Source organism: Chionomys nivalis, chromosome 13 (genome assembly GCF_950005125.1).
Source record: "Chionomys nivalis chromosome 13, mChiNiv1.1, whole genome shotgun sequence".
NCBI classification, from domain to species: Eukaryota; Metazoa; Chordata; class Mammalia; order Rodentia; family Cricetidae; genus Chionomys; species Chionomys nivalis.
In genome coordinates this window covers 11,638,912-11,650,921 of record NC_080098.1, presented here as the reverse complement: position 1 = coordinate 11,650,921, position 12,010 = coordinate 11,638,912, and the positions used below count along the sequence as shown (strand labels likewise).

General features: G+C 39.0%; 1 protein-coding gene and 1 pseudogene across 1 annotated transcript in view; one reads left to right on the top strand and one right to left on the bottom strand.

Moving 5' to 3' along the window:
- Positions 1-12,010, top strand: part of Kiaa1217 (KIAA1217 ortholog) — a 789,026-nt gene that overhangs the window by 84,402 nt on the left and 692,614 nt on the right. The gene's annotated exons all lie outside the window — the stretch shown is intronic.
- Positions 5,778-6,492, bottom strand: LOC130886102 (dual specificity protein kinase CLK3-like; annotated as a pseudogene).

The window sequence follows — 12,010 nt, the reverse complement described above, 5'->3', positions numbered from 1 at the left end:
CTGGGTAGAAGGCTTATTCACCTACAAAGCCATGCATGGATTAACCTGTTGATAAAATTAGCATCCTTTCAAGAGCACCTCTCAATAAATGTAAAGACCAAGTCTTCAACACATATGCCCTTAGAGGAGACCTGCGTAGTCAACCCATAACGGAACATTAATATGTGGAATGACAGCTTTGAAAATGAGGAGTTAGAAAATCAGGATTCATCAGAGGACTTGAGAAGGGCATGTTGTATCGATGATGCTTTTGATGCAGGCTGAAAGGTAAAGAGTGGCTTTGGAGAGAGCTGAAGTGTTCAGTTTACAGTACCCTAGGCTGAAGGTGTCACTTGGACATCCAGGCGTAGGTACACAGTGGAAAATGGAAAAAGAAGCCAGAGCTGTACCCTAACCTCCACACACACCCCGATTCCCCAAAGTACACATGCACTGAAGCATGTGAATGCTGGTTACCATTGCACACAAAATGAGTGGCTACCCTGGTTTTCTTTCTGCTGCTGTGACAGACACCATGACCAAAAGCAGCTTTGGAGGAAAGGGTTTGTTTGGCTCACAATTCCAGGCTACTATCCATCGTGAGGGAAGGCAAGTCAGGAATGGAAGTAGAAGCCATGGAAGAGGGCTGCATACTTTGCTTCTGGCTTGCTGTTTTATTCAGACTTGACCCACTTGCCTAGGGATTGCACTGCCCTCAGTGGGCTGGGCTCTCCTGCATAAATTATGATCTACAGAAATGCCAACAGGCCAATCTAATCCAGGCAGTTCTTCAACTGAGGTTTCCTCTGCCCATATGGATTCTAGCTTGTATCAAGTTGAGAATAAAAACTAACCAGAACAATGATTAACAGTAATTACCCCTTGAACTAAATGGACTAAATAATTATGTTAATTCAAGAATTGAAGCAATTTATCCCAGACTCTCCATTCAAGATTTTTAAGGTCTCACATTAAACAAGGCTTCAGGGTGATTAGATTCATCATCTGAAAGCATCACATTAAACATGGGATAAATCTACATGTTCATCCTTTGATGTAGCTCTTTTGTACAGCCAGGCATTTCCATCACAGACATTCTCCTCTGCTGGTCAGTGCCTTCACTCTGGGTTTTATATATTCCTAATTTAAGCCATTTCAGGTTGAAGCTTTGTTAACTTCTATAACCATAAAGCATAATTATCCCACAGGCTTGTCAGATAATGTTATGAAAGCAACATTGAATCAAAATGACTTTCACTGAGTCATATAAAGAGCTCTAATGGTTTCTTTCTTCTAAATGATTTATTAAATTATAGGGCAGGTCATGTTCAGAAAAGAATCAAATACTAAGCGTAGAGATTATGTTGGATCCCTGTCCCAGTTCTAATGAGACTGTTGGTGACACTGAACAATCTTCCTCAAAGATTAACTCAAATCAGATCTCTCGAGATTGTGTTCCTGACAGCGCAAGGGTGAGTCTCATGCCCTGAATGCTCCCCCATAGGACACGCTAACAATGCATCTCTAATTTTATTTCTTCTTGAGGAACTTGCCAATGCTAAGTAAGTGAACTTTGGGAAAAAATTGAGAATGCATTTATTTGAATTTTTATCAGTTGTAATGTTGCTATACCTGATTCATTGCTGTTTTGTTCACATATCCATTCCATGTTTTCATAAAATTCCCTCACGTTAAGCTCTTTTTTGAGATGACAAATGTATATGCTGTAAGAGCTATAATTGGCTATACATATTACCTGGTACTGTACATCAATAAATTATTCATAATAAAGTGATACAATTTAAAAATATATTTTATAGATAAAGTTACTAGAAAAATGCAGTGGAATGAGTATATTGAATGGATGACTTTTAGTCTTTGTATTTTTTATAGATAGCATTTATTTTTGAAGACTCTTCAATGAGCATATTATTCCTGTATTTGGAAAATGGTTACCTTTATTTTAGACACACAAAGGAAATGAGTGTTTGAGGACATGAGTTACAAGACCCCAATATGTCTCATGAAGACCATATATATGAGTGCTCATATACTTATCACAAGTAAAAGAAGGCAAGGAAAATGTAAAAATGGAGCTCACAGTCCAGCTTTGTCCCCTTTGCTGATGAAGTATGTCTGCTTGGGGAGCATGGACTAGGAAACAGAAGGGAAGCAAAGCAGACATCACATTGGCTTCCTCTGGAAGCACAGACAAGCAAGTTCTCAGTTTAAATAATTAAATCCTGGCTATTTGGGCCTGATTGTTGCAGAGGTTCTGAATTCTGGATCTGCCCTTGGTACAATGATAGGTCTTTGTGAAGATTTGGTTTCAGGTGGGCTGGCTTCTTAGAACATACACAGGAGATAAAGAGATTAGTTTTTTTGTGAAGTTCACTACAGGTCATGGGTTAAAGTGTTTTTGCTCTCTCCCACCCACCCCTGTGAACTCCCCCTCTCACCTATAAATCCCTTTCTCAGTGTCAATGGTCTTGTGCCCTGTAAAGATTTGTCACTTGTATTGTTTAATAAAATGCTGATTGGCCAATAGCTAGGCAGGAAGTATAGGTGGGAGACTAGAACAGGAGAATTCTGGGAAGAGGAAAGGCTCAGTCTGCAGTCATCACCCAGACCAAAAGGAAGCAAGATGAGAATGCCCCACTGATAAAAGGTACCAAGTCACGTGGCTAAAACAGAAAATAATTATGGGTTGATTTAAGATGTAAGAATTAGTTATTAAGAAGCCTGAGTTAATAGGGCAACCAGTTTATAATTAATGTAGGCCTATGTGTGTTTCTTTGGGACTGAATTGCTGTGGGAGCAGGCAGGACAGAACCTTCGCTCTTCTGATAGACCGTGATTCTCACAGGTTTCCTCCCAATCGATAAGGCAGCTCTACATTTGTTTATCTTCTTTACTGTGCAAAATATTTTCAGTTTAACATAATCTCCATTGTCGATTTTTTAAAATGGTTGTTCTTTAAAAATCGTGATCAAAGGTGGGAGAGATGGCTCAGTGGCTAAATGTGCTTACTGATCTTCTAGAGAACCCAGTTCAGTGCTTAGAGTACACTATGAGCCAAATTTCACCATATATATATAGATGTCTAGTTTTCGTAGAACCACTCCTGGAAGAGATGATCCTTTCTCCACTCAGCACCTTCATCAAAATCATGCATAGTTGTTTTAATTGCTGAAGCTTTTCAGTTTAATTATAATCAGTAAAACTTCAATTTTTTTCTGTCTGCATTTTTGTGGCTATTTGTGTTGGTGGTTCCACTTCAATTTTAGGATTTCTATTTTTATCTCTGTGAAGGTGACATGGGAATTGTGATAGGGATTGCAATGTATGTGTTCACAGCTCTGGATCCTATTGGTTTTTGAACATTACTGGGTTTTCTAACCCATTTCTTTCCATTTGGTCATTTGTATCCAGTATTTGAGACATTGGCTTTCCTTTTTGAGATTGTCATTGTCTAGTTTTGTTATAGAATGACCCTAGACTCATAAAAAATGTCTTTTGTAATAATCTCTTTAGTTCTTTTTTGGAAATGAGTAAGAAGGATTGCTATTAATACTTTAAGTATTGGGTAGAATTCAGTCATGAAGCTATCCGATACTAGTTTTATCTTTGGAAGTGTTTGTTACTATTATTATCATTGTTGTTGTTTAGATCTCTTCATGGTTCCAGGTCCACTCTGGCTTTCTGCTTCTGACTTAATGAGTCCTGGGTGGCTGTGCATTTCTATGAATTTTGTTGTTTTCCCTGGCACTCTCTCTCATTAGTAATTGTGGTCCTATAATTACTAATGAGGTCTTCTATATTTTTGTAGCATCTGTTGCAATGTCTCCTTTTTATTTCTGATTTTATTTATTTGTATGTTTGTTCTAATTTTTTCTTTTCTAATTGTTGGGTTTCAATTAACTTTGAATTTGAATAATAATAGTCTACACATGGGGTTTAGCAATATGCATAACATTTCTATTGGAGCTTTCTATCTGTCTATTTATTTATATATTCTTTTCTCATATATTGCATCCCAAGTGCAGTTTTCCATCCCTCCACTCCTCCCAGTCCTTTCCCCCCGCTTCTCCTCTTTCCCAAATCCACTCCTCCTCCATTTTTCTTCAATAAGGAACAGGATTCCCAGAAATGTCAACTGAACAAGCTACAATAACACTAGGCACAGACCCTCATATCAGGGCTGCACAAGGTTAACCATTTAGGAGGAAAGGGGTCCTAAGAGCAGGCAGAAGAATCAATGACAACCTTGCTCCCACTGTTAGGAGTCTCACAAGAATACCAAGCTATTCAACTACAACATAGATATGGAAGACTAAGTCTAGACAAACATTTGTTTAAAAAAAAAAAAGAACAATTCTTTCTTCTATTGATCTTTTTCTTAATCGTTTCTTATAATTTTTCCAGAAACTGTTTGACTCATTTCTATTATGACTGTCATTACTTTATTTCTTTTAATTTGGATTTAATTAGTGTTTCTCTTGATAGTTTTTTTTTTTTAGGTATAATATGGGTTTGAAAGTTTTTTTCCCTTAGTGGGATTTCTGTTAGTATAAATTTGTCTCTTAAGCTCTTAAAACTACTTGTTCTTCTTCTTCTATTTGAGTCATTATGCTTTCAGTTTTGCACATATAAAGATAGTTTCTAGTTTCATTATTTCTTTGACTCGTTGGTTATTTGGAGCATGCTGTATACAAATCTGTAAATTTTCCTCTTATGATCAATTTCTAGTTTAATGCCATTGTGGTTAAATCAGGAACTTGCTAAGATTTAAATTTGTTAAGCACACTCTGTCTTAAAACATGATGAAAGCTGAAGGTGGTTCTCCAGAAGAATGGGTATCTGTGGTATTGAATAGAAGGTTCTCACAATCTCTGTTAGGTTCATTTTGTTAAGTATCCATTAAGTCCAAAGTTTCCTTCTCAACTTTCTATCTGAATAAGCTTCCTGTTGTTGAGAGTGGGGTACTGAAGTCCCCACTATTATGATTTTGCCACTTCTCCTTTCTTTTTTATTGATTTTTTATTGAGCTCTACGTTTTTCTCTGCTCCCCTCCCTGCCTCTCCTTTTCCACCTTCAACCATTCCCCAAGGTCCCCATGCTCCCAGTTTATTCACTTCTCCTTTAAAATTCATTAATGTGTGCTTCATATGTTAAAGATCTGCATAGGGAAACAGTGCCTATTCCAAACTGAAATTCCATCAGTAAAAAAGAAAAAAGGGAAACTGAAGTCAGGCAGACAACTAACAATAATTATACCAAAAACATTTTTTTGTGGAATGCAAAAATCAATCAGACACAAAAATTGCCTTGAAAAGATTTTCTTTCTTGCAAAAGAGATTACAGTAAATTTATATGAAACTGCAAAGAAACTAGTAAGAATTGGTAGTGTTCATAGGTCTCTCTAAAGTGTTTTTAATGAGTAAATAAATGAGCAAATAGAAATATAAGTCAAATTTCTTCTTTTTTTTTTACAAACAGTAAGAAAACACTTTATTATAACTTTACAACATATAAATAACTTGGGTCCAATCTGTGCTTTCTGGCAGCTGGGCACCACACCTCCCCCATCCCTTGCAAGCTCCTTGTCTTCCTTCACATTGCACTGTTCATCAGTGCCTCCAGCTCAGACTCCAGTGGAAGAGGCTGGAGAAAAGGGGTCAGCAGCCCAGTCCAGCTCTCCAACTCCTTGTTTGCTGGTCTTCACTTGCCATCTGATGGGGTTACAGCTGCTGTGGAGAACAGCTCCTCAGGGGTCAGGTCAGCAAAGAAGGGATGCACTAAGCATGGTCGAATTCTAACATCCTCCTCATCAGGTCAAACAGCTGCACATGCTTTAGGGAGTCCTGGATCATGTAACTTTTCTGAGGTTTGCAGTTCTCCTTCACATCCCCACCACCCACTAGAGCTGTTCTCATCCCAAACCAGGCCCCCTTTGTAGAAATAGTTCTGCTTCCTGGTACGGTGGATCATGTGTGATGGGATGGGCCCTAGGATCTTCATCATAACCAAGCGCTCTCTGGTTTCATGGGTCTGGAACAGTGTAAGGCCTTGGCCTTGGTAGGTACTCGAAGAGAATGCAGCCAGACATCACAGGGCTGTGCCCAACCCAGCTCAAGGATCACCTCCGTAGGGAATAGCGATGGGTATCCACAATGGGGGTGTGCTTTTCACAGTCAAATGTGGCACTGCCAATGTCTGCCACTCAGATGCTGGTGTTCTTTACTGACTTCTCCTCACAGCTCTTGTGCTCTTTGCAAGGGCTTCAAACTCAGAATTCACAAACAAGATGTTCTCTGGCTTCAAGTCCATGTGTGTCAGCTGGTTCTCATGTAGAAATTGAAGGGCATGGCAGAGCTGGTAGGTCATGTTGCCAGACTTGTGGTAGGGGGTAAGGCTGGAAGTTGTTCTCCTTCAGGAACTCAAAAATGTTCTTGCCCAGGGTTCAAAGGTGAGGTACATAGGACCACAGAAGTTGAACCAGTCAGAAATCATCCCAATTTACTCAGGAGATCTTGTCTTTTTCTACTTCCCATGTAGATTAGATCTATTTAATTCTCTCTTAGTATCCTCATTGTCTATATTCTCTGGGACATGTGGTTTGTAGGTTGGTTTTCTTTGCTTTATGTTTAAAAATCACCTATGAGTGAGTACATGTGATAATTGTCTTTCTGTGTCTGGGTTACCTCACTCAAAATAATGGTTTTTAGCTTTATCCATTTTCCTGCAAAATTCAAGATGTCAGGTGTTTTTGTTTTTGTTTTGTTTTTCTGTGTAGTACTCCATTGTGTACATGTACCACACTTGCCTTATCCATTCTTTGGTCAAGGGACATTTAGGTTATTTCCAGGTTCTGGCAATGACAAACAATGTTGTTATGAACATAGCTGAGCACATGTCCATGTCCTTGAGCATCCTTTGTATATACAGCCAAAAGTAGAATTACTAGGTCTTAAGGAAGGTTGTTTCCTAATTTTCTGAGAAATCGCCACACTGACATCCAAAGGGGTTGTACCAGCTTGCATTCCCACCAGCAATGCAGAAGTGTTCCCCTTTCCCCACAACCTCTCCAGCATAAGTTGTCATCAGTGTTTTTGATCTTGGTCATTCTTGCAGGTGTAAGATGGAATCTCAGAGTTGTTTTGATTCGCATTTCTCTGATGACTAAGGATGTTGAACATATCTTTAAGTGTCTTTCAGCCATTTTACATTCCTCTGTTGAGAGTTCTCTGTTTAGGTCTGCACTCTATTTTTTTTAAATTAGATTATGTGTTCTTTTGATGACCAATTTCTTGAGTTCTTTGTATATTTTGGAGAACAGACCTCTGTCGGACGTGGGGTTAGTGAAGATCTTTTCCCATTCTGTAGGCTGTCATTTTGTCCTGTTGAACATGTCCTACACTTTATAGAAGCTTTTGGTCTTTTTAATTAATTGTTCCTCTCAGTGTCTGTGCTGCTGGGGTTATATTTAGGAAGTGGTCACCTGTGCCAATGCGTTCAAATGTACTACCCACTTTCTCTTTTATAAGGTTCAGTGTGGATGGCTTTATGTTGAAGTCTTTGATCCATTTGGACTTCAGTTTTGTGAATGGTGATAGATATGGGTCTATTTCATTCTTCTACATGTTGATATCCAGTTGTGGCAACACCATTTGTTAAATATGCTTTCTTTTTTCCATTTGATATTTTTTGCTTCTTTGTCAAAAATCAGGTGTTCGAAGGAGTGCGGATTAATATCGGGGTCTTCTATTCGGTTCTATTGGTCCTCCTGTCTGTTCTTATGCCAATACCAGCCTGTTTTCAGTACAATGGCTCTAGAGTAGAATTTGAAGTCAGGTATTGTGATGCCTTCAGAAGTTCTTTTACTGTACAGGATTGTTTTGGCTATCCTGGGTTTTTTGCTTTTTTCATATGAAGCTGAGTACTGTTCTTTTGCGGTCTTTGAAAAACTTTGCTGGGATTTTGAGGGGCATTGCACTGAGTCTGTAGATTGCTTTTGGTAAGATTGCCATTTTTACTATGTTAATTTCTTATTAGGGTTATGGGAAGAAGTAAGTTTACTGCAGCTGTACAATTCTAAAATAATATCAACCATGCTTGCCACAGGCCTTGAGGAAATGGAAAATTTATATAATATAGGTAAAGAACATAAGATTAGAAGGAAGGGAGGTTGGAGACAAGAACATTCCAGATAGAGGAAGGATGTAAATCAAAGAATAAAACCCAAAGCTGATTAAGTAAACAATTCAGTTTGGATAGCTCACTCTGAGGACTGTCGTGACTCTGTCAGTTTAAACTTCAATTATTTAGACATATGTTATTTTAATTTTACTGTGTTTATCTTACCTGTCTCACAGTTTCGACAACCACCAAATAACCATTTCTACTTTTCCAAGTTGTATTCCATAGTACTCAAGACAATATTAGTTAGAACAGTGACATTTAACTCTCATAACTGCAGCTTTATCCATTTAACGCGGAGATGGGAGTGGAGGCAGGTCTGGCCAGAGAGCTCACAGAGCCCAGTAAAGGACTGAGAAACTGTTCACCGTGCTCGGTCAGAGACCGCAGGGAGTGCTGCGATCAGCAGACTCTTTCACGTTCTGAAACCCCAACAGGACACAGGCTGATGCTGTGTTTCACAAGAGAATCTCCAAGTGCTCATTTCCTGTAGAGAAAGAGTATTTTCCAGTCATCAAAACTTAACCTTTACCGAGCATGACAGCAATCACCCTGTGTGCCTCACAGGTCCTCTCCAGAGAAGGGTGAAGGTGGCGATGGGAAACAGAAGCCATGTTTTCTGTTTTATAGGCATTTACAAATGTGAAAGTTTAATACCATGATCTTTTCCTTTAGGTAGCATTTAATTTTTCTAATTAGATACTCAAATCAGTTTTTGCATCATAAGCAATCCTGCAGAAATTCAAATAGAATGACTTTTCTAACACAGTAGAGAGACAATATTTTCTCCCCCTTATATATTATCTCATAATTCTGAGTGCTTGCCAATCTCCTTTATTCTCTGGGGTGATGTAAAGGAAGGTGTCTCTTGACTTAAGTGGGGGTTAGGGTGACAGCCTGATAAATGCATTATAAGGTGAAAAATTATAAGTCTACAGTTTATTCGAGACTGGAGAGATGGAGAGTGGCTAAGAACCTGTCTGTTCTTCCAGAGGCTCTGAGTTTGGTTCCCAGCACCAATGTAGGGCAGCACATATGATGCCTTCTCCCCCATTATACACAAATAAACATAATCTCTTAAATAAATAAAATCATTCGGTATATTTAAAATATCAGAAATCATACCTTGACCTAGGCTACTTTAAATTTTCAGTTAGGCATTACAACATGGTACCACATTACACATTACTAAGAAAAAACTATCAAAATGTAGACATCAGAGTGGGTTTTTTACTGGATGAATATTACATCTGTGCTGTAATAAAACTGCGAGGTTTCAAGTTGAGTGATTTTAAATCAGAGACTATCTACATAGAGTTTGATAAGAGGAAAGACATTTTTTGAAATAGAGGGATATAAAATCCTAAAAGATTAGTGTCATGCGGTTTTAAATAAATATGAGTTATCATCTATGTCTGAAACTAGGCTGTGCATTAGAGACGTAAAACATATAAGTATTCTGACAGCCAGGAGGACCAAGCAGGACCTCACAATGACAGGCCATGCAAGTAAATAGAGTGATGCAGACTAGTTCTTACCCACACTTGAGAGTGAAGGGTGATGCTTGGGAGGAAAGAGTGAAGAGGCTCACAGATGAAAGGCACCAGGATTACCAGCTGCACTGTAAGGGGACTTGTGTCTGTGAGGAGACATGATTAGCAGAAATCTCTCACATGACCCAAGTGCCAAATCCATGGTTGCATTTGCATAGTGTGTGGCTATTGGCCCTCCCTGTCTGACATTGCTTCTCTAAATTGATTGCTTAAACAAATAATTGTCAAGACATTAAACTATTGTAATCCATTTGGTAGGGCACCCTTCAGGACAGATGTTTATGTGTCAGCTATTAAATGTTTATCATTTTGTCCCCAGTAATTTTTCTTTTAAAATATTTTTTATTTGAAAAATATTAAGATCACTTTCTTACCACTTGTAGGAAGTCCAAAGGGAGAAGCATAGGATTTCTGTGTTGTTGAAGAGCCCCCCTCCCCAGAACTGACAAGCCTGGGACTGCTAAAGAAACTGACCGGTTCCTGGTGGGGGCCGTGCCCTCCGCAAGGTCACCCAGCCTGTTGAGATAAGAGAAGCATTGCTGTCTGAGTTCTAAACCCCATCCACTTCCCTAGTTCAGGCCTACATTTCCAAGGGAAACTCTGCAGGGCTCCGCATGTCTTTAGGCCAGCGTCCACAGTGACATTCTCCTTTGCTTCCCCTCCTCCCTGATATAAAACTTTCAGCTAATTAATGAAGGGTCATGTGATAGATTGTGACAGACGATTTGCCCTCTGATGGATTTTGGTATGTGTTATTGAGAGTGATTAGGTGTGCACATTTCTGGGAAAGCAGCTTCCTGACAGTGCTCATTTGCAGACTGCTTGCTACAGCCAGTGCATGTCAGCAAACTCTGTTGAGTGGGGCTTCTACAGGGCCATGGAGAAACCCAAAAGGACATAAGGTAAAACACCCGTATTTTGCCCTCTCATGATTAAAATTCTCAATGACACATTTTAGATATAGCTATCTGATTATTTCTATTCTCAAGATTTTATTTGAGGCTTCAGATGGTCTTAGGGCTCAGTGACCTTCAAAGATGAGCTGCAGGTCACAAAGGACCATTTTTATAAGTCGCTCTGCTGTGTGAAAGGGTCACTGTACTCCCAATTATCAATGTAAGGCAAATCCCTCTTCACACCTCTATGATTCTAAATAGAACTTTGAGGACAAATGGGAATTTTTTCCTTATCTCTTTTCCTCTGATTGTTAAACACATGCAGAAGAGAGTGGGTTATTTTAGTTTCTATATGCTTATCGCAATGGGCCAAGGTACGTCATGAATATTAGAGGGTTGTGATTATTTTTCTTTAATATTTATTTATTCTCTCACAATTTTCATGCACATATTAAGTGAACTTTGATGATAATCTTCCCATTATTATCTCTTATCTTTTCTCCCTGCCCACCAACCGAGGTCCCCCCTACATTCATGTCTTTTCTTATGTCTCACTGAATTTAATTAGTGTTGCTTGCCTGAGCATGACTAGTTGTTATTAGCTGAGGCTGCTAGTTCTTACAGCACTGGCAACTTTTGATTTTCTTTCTGACAGGATCTCATGTGTCCCGTGCTGACCTTGAAATCACCACGTAGCCAAGGAGGACCTTAAATTTCTGATCCCCCTTCTCTACCTCTCAAGTGCTGGAATTTCACGTGTGGATTGCCACATTCAGTATATGCAGTTTTAGGGAATCATTCTCAGCATTCGTGCATGCTAGGCAAGCACTCTGCCCACTCAGCTACCCTGTCAACCCACAACTTTTGACTTTCTATCATCATCTTTGAAGAAGGAGATCCTGATTTGGGAGGGAGGAGTTGGAGATAGGAGAACTTGGAGGAGGAAAGGGTAGGAGTGATGATGAGCTCATGTATGAAAACAATAAGATGAAACTTAGAATATTTTTAAATGAAGAAAGAAGTAAGTAGAAGAAAGCTCAATGCTACACAAAATGGAGAGAATATAATAATCCCCCACATACATATCTCTTAGCCTTGACAACCAACAATATATGGCCTGCCTTCAAATTCTACCAATTCCCTCTGGTCGTATTACATTCTATTCTTTTGCAACAAATTACAGATGTCCTGAATTATGTAGAGAATTTTAAAAAATGGGGGCGGGAGTTGATGCTAACAAAACCCAACATTATCATAACCATAAAGAGTTAAATTCCTAGCCATCGGTTTATCCAGTGAGGCCTCCAGGTTTGTGAACACTGGTTCACAGTGTGAGCACCACTTTTGAGTAAAAGAGAGTTTTGCCATGGGGTGCTCTAGGAA